At 39.1% G+C, this 16853-nt stretch overlaps 1 long non-coding RNA gene across 1 annotated transcript; it reads left to right on the top strand.

The window, feature by feature from the left end:
- Window positions 1–1737: 1737 nt before the first annotated feature.
- On the top strand, window positions 1738–13824 carry LOC127370872 (uncharacterized). The gene is made up of 3 exons (XR_007886302.1): window positions 1738–1920; window positions 4065–4873; window positions 9978–13824. It is a non-coding gene; the product is annotated as an uncharacterized LOC127370872 (long non-coding RNA).
- The last annotated feature ends 3029 nt before the right edge of the window (window positions 13825–16853 follow it).

Here is a 16853-nt window from a genome sequence, read left to right as displayed (position 1 = left end):
AAATCAAGTGAAAAGTCGGCTCATTTCTCCATAAGACTGTATGGTATCTGTGTGTTATTGCAGCCAATGGAGCTGCCCCCTGCTGGCCGTTACATATAATTCAAGTACAAGACACTTCACAGACCTGGAAGCTCTGTCCATTATTGTCCAACCCTGCAATAACTGTGTTTGGTTACTTGGGGCAGCGTAAACAAGTTGTAAACATTAACATATAACCACGTTTTCAATGTCTATAAACACTTGAGCGGACTTTAGTTGCATGCATGTTTACAAATTTGCCAAACTGTGTCTTTCTCGTCGTTCTCAGGTTGCTAATCGGACTGTAGAGAAGTCTCAGCCCAGATATCGTCACCTTTTAAAGCTGATATATGGAACATGTTAGCAAACAGTTGCTAATTCACACCTCCAGCAGTTCAAGGAGGAACATTATTGTTCATTTGGAGTCGTGTTTGTGTCTTTTTGATGAATTTAAATCCAGTATTTACTCTGTATTTGGTCTTATGAGGGAAATATTTGGCTCTTTAGCTGCTAAATGCTCCATTTTGTTCACCAGCTAGTTGCTGTTTGGTGCTGACAAGTAGCATAAAACCACCTCACCAGATATATTTAGGTTGGTGCCACCTGCTATTAAACTAAAAAGGAAGAAGTTTTGGCATTTCAGACCAGCTGTAATCTAATTGTAAAGTGTGGAAGGAAAACTCACAAGACATAAACAGCGAGTTAATCTGTATCTCTCTGATCTTACCGCCTGTCTGTCAATCGAAGCGAGAGGCCGCAAAACAACGTAGGTATAATTTAGCATGACAGCCGTCTGTCGGCAGCTGGGGTGAAGAGTTCACAGAGAGAGACACAAACGCTGTGTGTGAAAGAGATTAAGACAAAGCAGCGGTTACATTCACTATATATAGGGGGACACATTTATGTTTAGTGGTACAACTCTTTAACTATAGAAATGGAAGAGTGAATGAGAGTTTGACAATTTGTGAAACACAGGAGGGATTGTTCGCAGTCTTGGGCACGGAGAGGTCAAGTAACTGTAGCACAAGCACATCTATTCAAAAGCCTTGAAAAATCAAGTGTGGCTACCCAACAAAACTCCTTTTATTTAGATCCCAGCACATTACATTGGACCTACTGTCTCTTATTCTGCGTGCTGACACTAAGAGAATGTCTTTTGACAACGGTGAACAGGACTAAAGCGGAGGATGACCCCGGGCCTGGGTCAGCAGAGACTCCCTCCTTCCCCGCTGCCGCCTCCCCGGAGGCATTCGCTGTGGATCCATGACAGCCGACGAGGGCCGAAAAAAAAAGAAACAGAGTGAAAAAGCCGCAAAAGAAGTACGGGTGTGATAATGGATTCCCACATTAGGTCCATCAAGGTCAGATGAGAAATGGGATGTGGCAGTAGCTTGGCACGGGAAGTAGAAAATCTGGTTTGAAGCGAGGCGTTGAGCAGACCGGTGACTCTAGTGCTTGGTGGCAGGCGCTTGGGGCTTGTGCTGGGGATTTTGGAGACTTCCCCGGGTCACCGTGTAGAGTGGAAACACATGGTTTTAATGTGTCTCTCATCTACGCTCAAGAGTGCGGGCGGTGGCGGCGGCCGCAGTTTTTGCATTTGTGACTCTGGAATTACTTACTGAAGTTTCTGTATGAAATGGAAATCCCAAGATTTCACCATTTGCTGCAGTCCCTTTACACAACGCTCAGCTCCCTCCTCCTCATTTGTGTGTGTGTTGAATTCCTTTAGAGTTCATGGGTAACGCTGGCTGGGATCCTGCAGGGTTGAAAAACCATAAATTACCTGACAGGGACATGAAGACAGCAGCAACCGCAGAAGCTTTTCTGAGAGGTTCAAACCTGCAGGGAGCAGCTTCACGCGGGGGTCACTCTCCAGTCAGTCAGACTGGAGGGGATAACACGGTAAGTAAAGTCAATGAGGTCCGTTTGCACCGAGGCAGATACTGATCTGGTTTTAATTTAGCCCATAATTCATAGCAATCAGTGGACGTGCATGCGGGGGACGATGTGAATTTGACAAGGCCGACCTTTTTTGCGGGAACGTAACGCTAGAGAGTCAAAAATGGAGGAAGCGATCGTAGCTAATTAGCTGCATCCACTTTTAATTTAACCTTATATGTCAGAGTTGAAACTGTTTCACAACAGAGACATCATTTTTAGACGGTTCTGACAGAGGACTTAAATACTTGTCTTGGATAAACGGTGTTGAACTTCCTGTCCTAAAAGTTAACAAATCAGCTAGATCTGAGCTTTTCAGCAACTCTTCACTCGAGGAAATTGATGTAGGCTACAGTCCTGAGAACCTGTAAGGGGATTAAACAAACACACACACACACACACACACACACATATATATATATATATATATATATACACATACACACAGTCTAAAGACTTGTAAAGATCAGGAAAATTAGTCCACTAATTCTTCTGTAACTCCATGCTGATGTGTTGCTGCCCTGCTGTGAGTAATTGACCAATCAGAAATGTTCAGCACTGCGAGCCCCAACCCCCAAAGGGACTTTTTTGCGGGGTTCAAATAATGCCCCCAGCACTTAATTTAGACCCTTATCCAGGAGCAGAAACTAGCTGGCTAGCATGTTAGCTAGCCAGTTCGTCACCGAGCTTCCGGGACCTTATGTATAATATTTAGGAAACCTGGATTCGAAGAACTTCGGGACAAGCTTCCGGCAGCTTCCTAAAAGACAGAAATCGTCGCACTTGATGAAACAGATGCACGATCGAAGCATGGTCACTGTAAATTGCAATCAATCACAGCACAACACATTTTAGCATGGGGACCCCTTTACAACCCACTCAAGGACTCCTGTTGGTCCCCGGACGCCAGTTTGAAAACCACTGTGCTAAAAAGTGCTGAAATAATTGCCCCCAATCCTGGTGAGAACATGCTGCATTAAAATCTGTGCATGAACGCGCAGTAGGCTCAACATAAGGGTCCCGGTTTGGAGGATGTTTTGAAAATATGGTCACCTTCAGAAATAATAAAATATGGATTATAGATGTTATTTCCATGATGTTCAGAAGAAAGAATCCAAGCATGCAGACGCACAATCAGAGCACTGAAGAGTTCACATGTTCACACACACAAAGTAGAAAATTAGATCCAGGTGGATGCAGCGGTTTTCATTTTCTTTTTGCTCCCAGCAGGGCGATTGGGAGAGTTGAAAAGGTGAAAACAAGGACTCACTCTCTCTCTCTCACACACACACACACACACACACACACAAGCTAAGAAGTGGTGACCTTTGAAACTGTGTTTGTTGGTCTAGACCCAGGCGTGAACCTCAAGCCCCAGGGCATGCTGGGAGTTTAACCAGGGGCCAGAGGTCACGGAGACGGGCAGCAGAGCGGCCGAGGGGTTAAAGCGGGGACTAACAGTTTTATTTGCCCCATGACAGACGACTAATTTCATATTTAAAGTAACATTCAGCAGGACCTGTTAGCAGAGATTTAATATAACGGTCAGAGTATGTTTTTATTAGGGTTTAATCACCTGAATATAATTACTGTTGTGTTTTTGTTACCTTAGAATGAGTCGTGTTTATCTACAGGGTCGCCTTCTATGGAATCAGCCATGTTGAACCGCCACATTTCTACAGTAGCCCAGAAGGGACAAACCAAACAGTGACTCTAGTTTGAAAGGGCAGGGTGAAGCGAGGGAGTTGTGATCTGCCTGAAAAAGATTCAAAATTTTCCAAAATGTGTATTTTCTTTATCAAATGAAAGAATCCTTTTTATTATTTCTGAGGTCGGGTATAAACTGTGCAATAAAGTACATATTTACTTTTGTGTCAAAGTCTAAAAAAGAGCTCTATGGTTTAAGACGTGTATCATGATTAATTTATCATCTTATTGATTTAAATTTTCTTAGGAATTAAACTTGATATATTTTTATATTCCTAGACAAAAAACTAAACTGAATTAAAAACAAAAATATGAAAACTATAATAACTCTGGTCTCTTATCAGCATTACTGTTTTTTTTCCCCTGTTTCCGTCTTGTTTTACTCTCCACTTTCAACACAGGTTTGAACTGAGTAAGTTATGGGTGAGGAGACGTGGGAGGGGAGGCGGGGGAGTCGATGGTGAGCCTCTTCCGGAAGAAGATCCACCTTAAGAAAATAAGGGAAAAAAAGAGCCAGAAGGCCCCATCTGACACGCTGACAGCTCGCCATGAGTGACGTGTGATCTGTACAAATTTCAGGACTAATAAATCTACCTGTCAGAGGAAGGAGACTTGAAAGGCCCGCTGCCCCACGGCGCAGCTTAAATGCAACTGCCGTTGATGAAATCCTGTAGGCTGGAGAATTACAGCTGTCAGGGAAAAAGAAAAAACGCCTACATCAGATCTGACGGCGCTGCCTGGCTCCTTTTTTCCAACCTGTTCTCTGTCTCACAACAACCTCTCCTCCCCTCCCTTTTTATACATCCCCCTTTCCTCCCCACACTCATTTCCTCTCTTTTGTTTCTAATCCAAAATACGTGTGACATGAACTTTAAAAAAAAAAAAAAAGAAAAACCCGGCGTGGGAAATATTATCTCTCTCCCGACGACGTGCAAGCAGGAAATATATTCTCTAAAAATGTTCTTGTTTGTTCTTTTTCTCTCACATACAAAAAAAAAAAACTCTCTGGGAGGAACAAAGCTTAAATCATATCGCACAGCTGTTTTGCTTTTCCATTACAGAGCGCGGGGCTTTTTGAAGTTCAGCTGGACCACGGCCAGTAAAGAGACATATTCACTGCTGGTCCGTGACAGCTATAAACATCAGCTCACCCGCTCCATCATCTCAAGAGAGAAGCATAAACCAGCTGAGCGTGTTGCTGTATTTATGGGTAAACGAGTGGAAAAGCCATTGCTCTCTCTAATCTGTCATAAAGGGGGATTTATGGGTGTGTGATGTGAAGGACCTTGTTGAGCCTGTGTATTGACTCATCTCATGCAGACAGACTCCATGAGGCATGCAGCTATAAGCCAGATTCCACATCAGCGGACACAGGATTCAATATAAAACTGCTTATAAAGCCAGAAAACACCAACAAAAAACAAAAAAACAACTTTTTGTGTTTTCATTTAGGGAGAAATAATACACAGTAATGCTAGAAGCTGAGAGACTATAAGGAAGAGCAGTGTTTTGAGTTCTGATGCTAATATTTGCTAATAAGCACAAAATACAAAGTACAGAAGTACTGGATGTGCAGCTGTAGAGGTTGTTTTAAATTCATTTACTCTAAAAACTGGTATATTCAGTATTTCTTCAAGTAATGTGAAACAGATAAGTATGGTGAGTCAAATTTGAAGATTTAATGGATGTTTGCATTAACAGTTTTAACTCTTAACTACTTTACTTAAACAAGGAGTTTTTAAGTGGTTATGAAACAGTTTACCTGGAGGGCCGGGACCATCCACTAGGGGTCGTCATAGCTTTGCATGGGGGGGTCGCGAGGAACCTTCAGATTTTAAGAAAACTTTAAAAAATATACACAGTAGGCCGATATCTCAGTATTTGGTTCACTTCTGTGAAGAAAAGTAAATGGCCAAAGTGTCAGGGACAAGAAAACACTGAATTTGTCAACAACAACAAAAAAAGCTTATTAAATATGTATGAGTGTTAAAAATTACCAAAAAATACAAAATACAGACTGTAAAATTGTATAAAAAGTTCCCTAAACAGGAAGCTTGGCTGCCACTGAGTTTGGATTCGGTCATATTCCCCTTGAAATCAATGAAACGGGTAGAAACACTACCGGTTTTGTCCACAGGGGGCGCCAGAATCAACACAAAATGAAAGCTTGTTGTTGCCGTTTTAATTAAAAGTAGTAATAGTACGTAGTAAAAATACTTACAATTACTAATAACAATTACATGTTTTTTATGTTGACGATGTGGTGATATTTCTGATAAAGTCTTCTATTTATGGGTTAAGAAAAATGCTTCTTACACTAAAAAAACTATTAAAAAAACCTTCTTGGAATAGTTGCAAAAATGAATTGTGACAAAGCTGAGCTCATTAAAAGTTTTAGATATTGTAGTAACAATTTATAAACCGAATATAAAGTAATTTAAATGAGCTCAACCTTATAACTGACGATATAATTTAAGACCTGTGTGATTATTTGAGTTCTCTGGTGCATTTTATTGTGAAGTTAACGCATTTGCAAAGTTGTCACAAAGCCTGGTTGTAAAAAATATATCAGAAGCAGATTCATTGTCAATAGAGAACATTTAAAAAAAACACACACTGTCACATTATCAGCAGAATTACAGCCGAATGCCGACGAAGAGAGGAATAAGAAAAATCACAAGCAACAGTTGGAAAAAGGAGAAAGATGGAGAGAAAGCACTCTGGGGTCCGTCTTTCAGTTCCACATCTGGCCCTGATATTTCAGAGTTAATTAGTCATGCAGGGGTTGTGTGTAGATAAATCTATCATCCCGCAGTGCACAAACCATTTGAGAAATGAAAGGAAGTGAGGAGATATACACAGTCGGAGCTCCTTCATAAATCACAGGCCCAGATTAAAAACAGGCACAGTCGTGATGAGAGGGAGGGATCAGGACGAGGCCGGACCCGGACTGGTTCACACAAAGGCACACTTTAATGCACGCAACACTTAAACTATATACTGTATATATAAGTATATTATATAAGTAAATATATCTATATATACACACTTTGCTGCAGTGATTCTCAACCACAGGTACCTCGGGGGGGCAACTGGAGCTCAGTTAATTTGAAAAAAAACAACATAAATACAGATTTTATTTATAAGGTATATCGACTTATTAAACACCTGAACACGATCCGTTGCAGCTGTGACAGTTAGCACTAGTTAGCAAACAACTATAGAAGTTAAAGTTGAAATAGATACTTGAAAGTAGGTGATAAATGTTTAAAATATTTACCTAAAGTAGCATAATGGATAAACTGTTGAAATAGCTGGTTAGCTACAATAATGGATAAATGACTTAGTAATAATAAACAGCACAAATAGTTAGCTAAGGGTATTGGATGATTGGTTGAAATGTATCCATTACTGTAGCCAACTATTAATAGTTACGCTGATATAAATAAATAGTTTAAATAGTACCATACACTTGACGAATAAATGGTTGAAACAGTTAGCTAAGGATAAAAGATAAGAAGTTAAAGCTAAAATAGCTGAGTGGTTGAAATAGTTAGCTAAAATCAATGGATAAGGCTCCATTATTAAACACAGACAGTTCAATTGCATGAAAAAACAATTGGAACATCAACTTTTATGTAATTAAATAACTTTAAAATCAGGTTTAAAGTCACATTTCAGGACATGGTGTCGATAAAGGCTGTGGGGGTGAATACCGGGCCCTTACTGTTCTTTAGGGGTATTTCTACTCCACTGACTCCATCATTAGTTAGCGAAGCTGTTGAATGTTTACACAGTAAAAACAAACTTACTCAGCGGCGAACGCCTCTTAAAAAAAAAAACGCATGGCGGCCGCACCATCTGCTCGCTATCCCTACAGCTATCTCACTCAGCAGAGGAAGGAGTGGGAGGAGAGGAGGACGAGGAGCAGAGAATGACAACGAGGACATAGGCACCGAAAAAAAAGAGTGAAAGGATGGGGGGTGAGAAAGAGGGAGAGGCGAAGGGAGGTCACAAGGAAAAGGAAGAGGATTCTCGGACACTCTGAGTGTCAGTTAGTCTTTGTCAGACAGGAGCCTGAGGGCGCTGACAGGGCTTCATTAAGGGCTGTACGACCTGGAGCTTAAAGCGGTTATATGGCCCCTAAAAGACATTTATTAAAGCAAGACTAAACGTGAATGAAACACATTTTTTTCTGGCTTTATATATATATATATATATATATATATATACACACACACACACACACTTAAAGTATACCACTGACATCCTCAGCTTAATAAATGAATAGCACTAGCTCAGCAATAAACATTGTTCCCCATTATTCCCAATAGTCCAAAAAAATGTCCCACTGAACCGAATGCCAGTTATTCCGAAAATAAACACTCTGGTGTCACCAAACTATGTGAAAATGGTCAAAGTCGGTCAGAACCCCGGAAAGCTAATAAAAGCGACATATTACGTTTTACTAACATTAACGAGCTAACTTAAGTGATTATGTCGCTTTTATTTTTTTAACCACCTTCAAAATTTTGTCTTTGAAGTAGATGAGGCTATCACATAGCATACGTACAGGAAAGTAGGGGAACGTTTACATCAGTAAATGCTGGTTTAACTAAATTAAAACTAAACGAAAATAAGTTGCCAGTGAACCTATTTAGTGGTATATAAACATATTTTAGATAGATAACCTAATAATTAAGAGTTAATACATACATTCAGGATTATATTTAGAAGAAGTAAAGCATCAGTTAGGTTGGAGTAATAGTTAAAAGTTAACAGCAGTATTTTCTATGAGGAAAAATAACTTTCATCGACTTATTATTCATAATTTCTTCGTTGTGCTTGAGTTCAGTGTTTCCACTCTGTTAACTGTCAATCATCTGACAGACACACAGAGAAAAGGGAGTCTGTCTCCTCCAGGAAATTATCGCTCAACAGCATGTTGCCTTACAGATGTTACTGTCAATTAATTTATGTCTTAATTAAGGCTTTTTTAACTGTCAAGTTAATTTCAAGAGAAAAACAAGCAACTAAAACACTTAATGCAGTTTTAATTGGATTAAAAAGTGTGCTACAAAAAAAAAACTGAGATGACAGCTGACAGTTGATGGGCTGAACTTTAAACCACCTCAACCTTTGATTTTAAAAAGGTTTAGGATTTATAGGTTCAGAGTATTTACGTTGAGGTTGGGGTTATGGTAAGGGTGAAGGTTATTGGAGGGACGAGGTCGGAGGTTAAGGCGGGGAAAGTGCTGAGTATTAACAGGAGTGTGTCGAGAGAGGGGGGAGGTCAGGAGTCAGTGAAATGGTGGCGTGGTCTCCAAAAAGTATTGAAACATTGAGAAATTAAAGAAAAAAATGAAAATTGAGGTAGAAAATTCAGTAGAAGTGAAAGCTTTTTTTAAAATAGTGAATAAAAGTGCAGAGAAACTGAAAAAGAGTAATGAATACAGAAAAATATAAACATATTTAATGGATATTTCTGGTTTTTAAAGCAATAAAATTGTGTGTCTCTTCGATACTTGAAAGAATGCCTTTCCTATGATTCTTAACAGAGTTCTTAAATCATCCTGATAGGAAGATTTAAGTGGAAGTAACTCAACTATTTATTATAAATTAAGTTGAACTAATTTCATTTAGTTCATTGAAGTTCATTCATATGCAGAATTTCTACAAACTTAAAAATGTGTGAACTGAATTTATCGGAATAAAGTAACTTAAATGTATCTTAAGTTGTTTTAACTCAAAGAAATAGTTTAAACGGATTCAATTTAAACATTTTAAGTGAAACAAACTCAACTTTTGAAGTTTGGTTATAATTATTTTTTATATTGATACAAAGTCAAAATATCAAATACAACTTATTATTTAAGATTTAAGCGCAGGTTTCCGACCTTTTAGGGACTTTACCTCCCCTCTGAACTTACAAAGTATTTCACAAACAGCAAAGATTTAGAGAAAAGTCAAAGAAATGAGGTTCAGATTTTGAACAGTTGGACTAAACTGTGTGTAAAAGTAGTTAAAACTTATCTCAACCAGCTTCACCATTAAAATCCCTTTTACGCATCTATTAACAATCACATAATGTCACATATAAAGATATATCAGTCTCAGAGGCCATATTCCTGCAGGATAAGTACTTTTAATACTTTATGAAGACTTTTACTTCAATCAAACTGATGATTGTCGTGAATTCATGTTATTTTCCAGAAGATTTATCACTGTTTTGATACACATCTGTTTGAAATGCTGATATGCAAAGTCCTAAAAGCGTTTGTGTGTCACTTTTTTTTCCACGTACTGTCCTGCAGGAACAGAGCGGACATGTAAGGCAGCTGATAGCCATCTGACCAGGAAACACTAAATCACAGATGAAACAGCGGGCGGGCAGGAGGGCAGTTGGAAGCTGTAAATCACACATTACAAAGAGCCTGGTGAATACTGCAGGAACATTGCTCCACCATGACATCGTCCCTCGTAGCCTGCCTTCAAAGCCGGCTCAGGCAGGAAGCAGTCATTCCCATTTCCTGTCCGACGACGGCGCAACTGAGGTGTGAAGGTTTTTGTTTTTTTTTCATGTTTTGGATATATTCTTTTCTCCCAAGGACGTGTGAATCCATTGTGACTGTTTCTCCGAGCTGATGAAAAGAGATTACAGACGGCACAGGAATCACATTTGTATGAATGTGACCTCTGACCGTGGTAAAGTTGTCGTCGTGGAAACACCGATGATGGGTTTGTTGGTGTCAGGGTTGGTTTTAAAGTTTAAAAGTTAAAAGGAAGACAAAAAGGGACTTTCAAACTATAAACACCCGGCTTATCATCACTTGTTTTGTTTTTTTTTACGTGCACTTATATATTGTTCATACAATGTATAAAGTGACAGGATTCATTCGTAGTGATAAATTATCACACTTTATTTCAGCTCATTGTTTAACTTCACTGTCGTAGCATTGTTTTTGGTTATTTCCTCGTCGTAAGCTACCTGCTCAGTGCCAAACAGACAAAGTTAGAGACCAGCTGTTGAAAATATTGACGCACTCAGCAGCTAAAGAGACAGATATTTCTCTGTTATGCTGTATATTAGCATGCTAATGTTAGTTAGTAGCACTAAACAGTAAACAACCTGACTTCGGAGATCCAAAGCGCCACCGTGAGGTTGATATTTTTAGTTTAGAGTGAAATGTTTGACAACTATTTGATGGATTGCCATTAAAATGTATACACAAATTGAGGGTTAATTGCAATCACTTTGGTTGTGCATTAAATTTTCCTTTAGTTAGCAGGTGGAGCGTCTTTAAAGAGAGGAAGAGGTGGAGGCTCTGACGTTGCAGGATATGACCAAAGTGTAGTATGCACAAGAGCAGGGGACCAAGTACGGAGCCCTGGAGGACGCCACGGGTGACGGGCTGTGGCACATTAACAACTGTTTATTAGTCCCTCAAGGATTTCACAGGCTTTGTTATGGTCTAAAATTAATTTAAAATGATGTTATAGCATCTTTTCTAAGAAATTGCAATTGCATCTTGCAATATTTTTATGTTTTTGGGAGTTTTATTCAATGAAATTGCAGGAGAAAGTAAAAATATATATATTTTGGTGACATCAACATTGTGCAGGAGAGACTGCTATGATTTACTCGCCAGAAACTACAATAATTGGTGCATAATTTACAGGGTATTGGTCAAGTTTGTGTATCATAGCAACTTCCTGGAGGGACTGAGAGGATCTGAACCACAATGTAAAAAAGAGATGTTGAGAAAACTCACAACTTCAAGGCAACTTCACTAATATTTAAAGTTTTAACTCTTACGTTTTGTAATGAACTAATAAAAAGTTTGGCCAACCTATAATCTTTGTTTCTTCTTTAGAAAAACGCAATTACTTCAAAATTGTTCCCAGGAAGCAGTGAAATTTAATTATTCAATGTTTTTCACTTTAATGAGTTTTCTGAACAATTTTTAAAAATTCAAGATTCAAGTTTTTCTAAATAAGGTTTAAGACTTAAAACTCAAAAAATTTAATGAAGATTGGCCTTGAAAGTGCCCAGAGGAAGACAAGTTGTTGTTGTAGTAGGTCATTACTTTTAATAAATTGTTGTGTTTACAGCAGAATCCAGATTAAAATGCTTTATAAAAAAAGGTCGTTTGAATCCTGTTTGGCTATTATTTTTCCAGTTTTAATAAAATATGTGAGTGTGTGCGAGAAAGCTAGCCGTTGTTCCTGCAGCTCGGTACTACCAAGTTCACCTGTCACCTAAAGGCCCTCAGTGATTTATCCTGTCAATCATTCGACTCAGGACGTCTAAAGGAAGGTGAAATAAAAAACAAAGCATATGATATTGAAGCAATAAGTGATATTATTTTAATTTAATTCAGTTATGTTGTAATTTCAGGCGGTGATGATGCTCATTTTGGGTGTGTTTGATGTGTCACACTGCCGGGGATGCAGTTAGTAAGTGAATGTGAACCCCATTAGCCCCGGATCACCAGACTTGTTAAGCAGCAGCACCTTCTGCAATAATTTACAACCCTTTCATCTCAGCAGAATGTGTTTCTTGTCGAGTGTTAATGGAAGTAATCCATTCTTCCTGTCAGCGCTGGGAAACACTTTGTTTTCTGTACAAATTGTGTTTGGGTGGACGACGCTGGTCGTGTATTCGGAGGCGGTGGAAGATGTTTGCCTTGAGTACGTCTCATACGTGCAAGGTTTTGAGGACAGGAGTGTTTCTATTTTAGTGTCACAGAGGATGTATATACAGTACAGTCTGCTCTATATACTGAACCATGCTTATGTGAACATGAATCTCACAGTGTGATTTATATGGAGAAAAACAGGAACACAGTTTTGAGGTACTTTTTCTATTAAATTAATCTGCCAGCTTTGGTGTTTAGATATTTTACACACAATACATGGGCTTTTAAAACTATGATTAATTGCTATAGACATAGTTAATATTAGCTTGATGAACTACAGCATCAAGATGCAGCTTATATGTTAATATATCAGTGATAACAATTCAATAATGTAACATATATAATAAAAATAAAGCAGATTTTCTGCATAATTAGTCTTTTAATGTTGGATATTTAAAGAGGAGCTCCAGAAATTCAATACTGAAACACAGTGGATCCTACCGTTTCTATCATAACAGCAGCCAACAAGCTGTAAACACAACCTTTACATACTATTACCACGTTGTTGTGGTGATTCTGATGGCAAACAGTTGTTAATCTGCACATCCTTTACACAAAGAGCAACTTTATTATTCATCTGGATTCGTGTTTCACTCTCCTTTTAGCTCCGTTTTTGGTCTCCACCAACTCCTGAGAGGAAATATTGTCGCTCTTTAGCTGCTCAAAGCTCCACTTCGTTCACCAGCTGGTCTCTAACTTCGTCTGTCAGCCATTTGCAGGTAGTTTCAGTACATCAGAGCTCATTTACTGAACACATGCACACACACACACACACACACACAAATGTATCCACACTTATTTAAGGTAATGAACAGCCAACCACAAGATGGCTGCCTCTCTCGCTCTCCCTCCTTTAAGACACCTTCTTTGGTTTTACTTGTTTTTCAGCTTGTGTTTAGTTCAGCCTGCATTCATGTTTTACACCTACATTTAATTATTGACTTCACAAAAGTACATTTAGTTTACAGTCAGTTATTATTAATTGTTAATTATTGGTTTATTTAAACCGTTACTGTGTTCTTTTGTTAGGCTTTTGAACAAGATGGGTGTAACGTGTCCAAATTCCTGCACACAAAAGTTGCTATACAGGCTTGTTTTAGCAAAAAACTATGAAACACTTCAGTATTTAAACTGTAGCTCTTGACAGAGACACATTAACTACAGACACAACAAACAACAAGTGACTGAATGAAAACTCAGTAACTCACTCTGAAACCAAAACAACGAGCTGAAAGACCCAAAAACGCTCTGTAAAGCCAATTAAATATAAAAAATATTGATTAGTGCAGCTTTAAGTAAAGTATTTTGGCAACTCTTCTGTACTTTTGTGCGTCTCTATTAAACTCCACAGACTCCATATTATGGTTTATTGATATGTGTGAACATTTTAGCTCGAGCAATATCGGTAATGATGTTAATTCATTCACACTGCAGCCAGCGTTTCTTCCCCTCGTATGAGAGTGTGGAGTAAATGATGCATTACTTCTTTGGGAAATTAAAGCGTTAAAGCAAAATATTAATTATTTCAGCTCTGACTGTGATTTACTATCTCAAAATTGCACAATATTTGTTTACTAGAAGCAGCAACGTTTGATTTGTAGCGCATGCTGCTTTTAATTTAAAAGCTTTTTCAGCAAACTTTATTTTTAACTTTCAAAACCAAAAGTGTACCCCCCACCCCCCAAAAAACAACAATCCATCCTTCATCCTCCCCCATATATCTCCTCCTCCACTTCCTCACATCTACCCACTCTCTCTCTCCCTCTCCCTCATTCCTCTCCTGCTATATCTCCCACAGCCCCCACAGTCCCCTCCATAAATCCTGGGACAGCAGCGCTTTAATGGATAATTAATTGATGCCGCTGCAGCACTGTAATAAGACAATAAATTACGACACAGGCCGGTGTGCTGTGTCAGTGTGTGTTGCTAATGGCCCTTCAGGGCTGGGGCAGGAGGCTAATAAATTAGACAGGTATTAACTGTTGTGTGCTAAGTAGCCCTCCACTGCTGACTGCTGTGAGAGGAGGAGGAAGGAGGAAGGCGACGAGGGGGAAGAAAGGGGAGACAGATGAAAGTGAGGTAATCTCATTATTTTGTGTAGTTTAAAGTCAAACTGGAATTTTTAAAAAAGTGTTTTTTGATAAGAAATCTGTAAATATTCTGGTGTTTTTTTACTTTTCTTATCAAAAAGAAGTTTTATTTATATGTTGACGCAGACATGGGGCTCCCCTATATATTGATTATCTCAATGCACTAAAAGTAATTTGTAATATTACTTCAGTTATATCACCAGCAGCTGGGGGGGCAGCGTTGTTAGGTGTAATCTGCTTAGTCCACATGGTCAACTTCATGCGTTTCCACTAGCGGTGACCAGAAATGATTAACTCCAATGGCGAGTGAATAAATAATGTGGGCTTGTTGAATAAGGGAGGACAGGAGTCTACGGTAATGCTAGCTGCTCTGTTAAGGACATACTTACTAAACGCTAACATCAACATGCTAACAAGCTCTCAATAGATGTACATGTTGATGTTTTAGTGGATATATAATGTTTACCACTATCACCAGTTTAGGTTAGCAAGTTTTTGCAGGTATAAACATAAAACTGTTGGACACATTTAAAATTTGACCTGATAAAATAGATAAAAACAGGGTTTCTTTTCCACAAATATGTAAAAATAAACCTGTTTTATCATTTAAAAAAAGTAATAGTATTATTACACAGAAAGTGAGGAGAATTAACATCAACATTAAGAAATATTAAGTTATTAACTCTAAGATTGATAACAGAAAGCACCATAAGCTTCACAGAACCGCAGTCTCCAGCTCAGTCCTGTACGTGGTCTCATCGTGTCGAGTTTAAGGGATTTTGTCGCTTTCCGAAGAGGAAAATAAAAATAAAAATCACAGCTTAGTAAACAAGGACAACATCTCCCGCTTGGAAAACATGCAGCAGATAGTCTCTAATCCCATTTGAATGGTTGTCTGATTAAGAGAAGGATTAGGGTGTGAAACATGTACACACGTCCTCATGTTAAATACATCACATATGTGCTTATTAGGACGACTACAGCTGGGAAAACAAAAGAGAAACATTTGCAGAGATTAGAAGAAGAAGGAAGAAAAATGGCGACTCGGTTACGTCGCTCCAATTAAAAATGCTGCAAATCTCTCATCTCCTAATGTCGGCGCTAACGAGCGGCGCTCAGTGGCAGTTATGTAGATAAAAACCTCTTTCTGATTGATTCCAAATGGGCCATTGGAATTTGTTTCACTCCACCTTATTGATCACAACCCCCGCTGGTTGAGAACCCGCTAATTAATAATGATAATAAAAGTGCCACGGCTCGTTAAAATCAACCACACGAGGCTGAACTCCGGCCGCCTTTCACCCTCTTCTTCTCTCTTCCCACTGCTTCCAGCTGACACATCAAATGTAATAAATATTAATATTTCACTTGCTATTATTCTCGTTATTGTCTTTACTAATTCACTCTGATACTGGCAGATAAGTGTCCTCCCACACACACACACACACACACACACACACACACACACACGCCTTCATCCCAAAATAATAATGTGTTTTTGCTATTTTCTGCCCACAATCCTTCCTCTGATTGGCAGATTCATCCTTTTATCTCATTACATGAATGAGGGTTTTGTTTATGATTGACGTTTCCTGCTCTCTACTTTAAAGGGTTATTTCACCTAAATTACATTTCACCACACAGATTTAAAGTCCGATGTATTCCTTCCAACGCTACGATACAACTATCTGTGGAAAAGAAACGGTCGACGACAGCAGGAATTCATCTTCTTGGCAGCGTTGTGTAACTCCGATTAGCACCAAGCAGCTAGCAGGTAGAGTCCGTTAAACTAACGTAGACATAAACGTGCAGATTTCTTCCCCCCCAGCTGAAGATTAGGTAGAATTTCAGTCGATCAAGAACTTCTTTGACCTGCTTTACAACCCGGCATTGACGCCGAATCTTCGCATTGGACGTGAAAATCGTGAGGCGCAGAACAGGCGGCGTTTCCAGAGAGAGGAGGGGAGGCCGGAGGTTGTTATCCTTAACTAGCGGGCTCTGATTTAAGGTTAGAGTGAAGATACTGGTATCATATGAAACTAGAAGAGCTAACGCATCCATTGATACCAACCATGAAACCAATGGAAGGGATCCCTTAACCTCTGACCTCAAGATGAATGAATGGGTTCCAACAAGTTTCCCCTTTGCAGACACTTTATACGATAATCCAAAGCAGTTTTTTGCCCGCATAAATGTGTTTATTTGCCTCGTCTATCTGATTGGACACATATTTAATGCCCCTCCTGCATAAGTCAGAACCCCGCTTGTGCCACCCCAGTCATAACATCTGGAAACACCCCCCCTCTGGTGCAGAAACATCCAATAAGCATGTTATTCCTGGAGCTACTGAGCTGTTGCACCTGCTGTCTCTTTGTGTTCAAGTCTCCCACTGAGGTGAAAG

This window comes from Dicentrarchus labrax, unplaced genomic scaffold (genome assembly GCF_905237075.1).
Source record: "Dicentrarchus labrax unplaced genomic scaffold, dlabrax2021, whole genome shotgun sequence".
In the NCBI taxonomy this organism is placed as follows: domain Eukaryota; kingdom Metazoa; phylum Chordata; class Actinopteri; family Moronidae; genus Dicentrarchus; species Dicentrarchus labrax.
The sequence above is the reverse complement of the archived record's forward strand: the minus strand, read 5'-3'. Positions and strand labels throughout refer to the sequence as shown.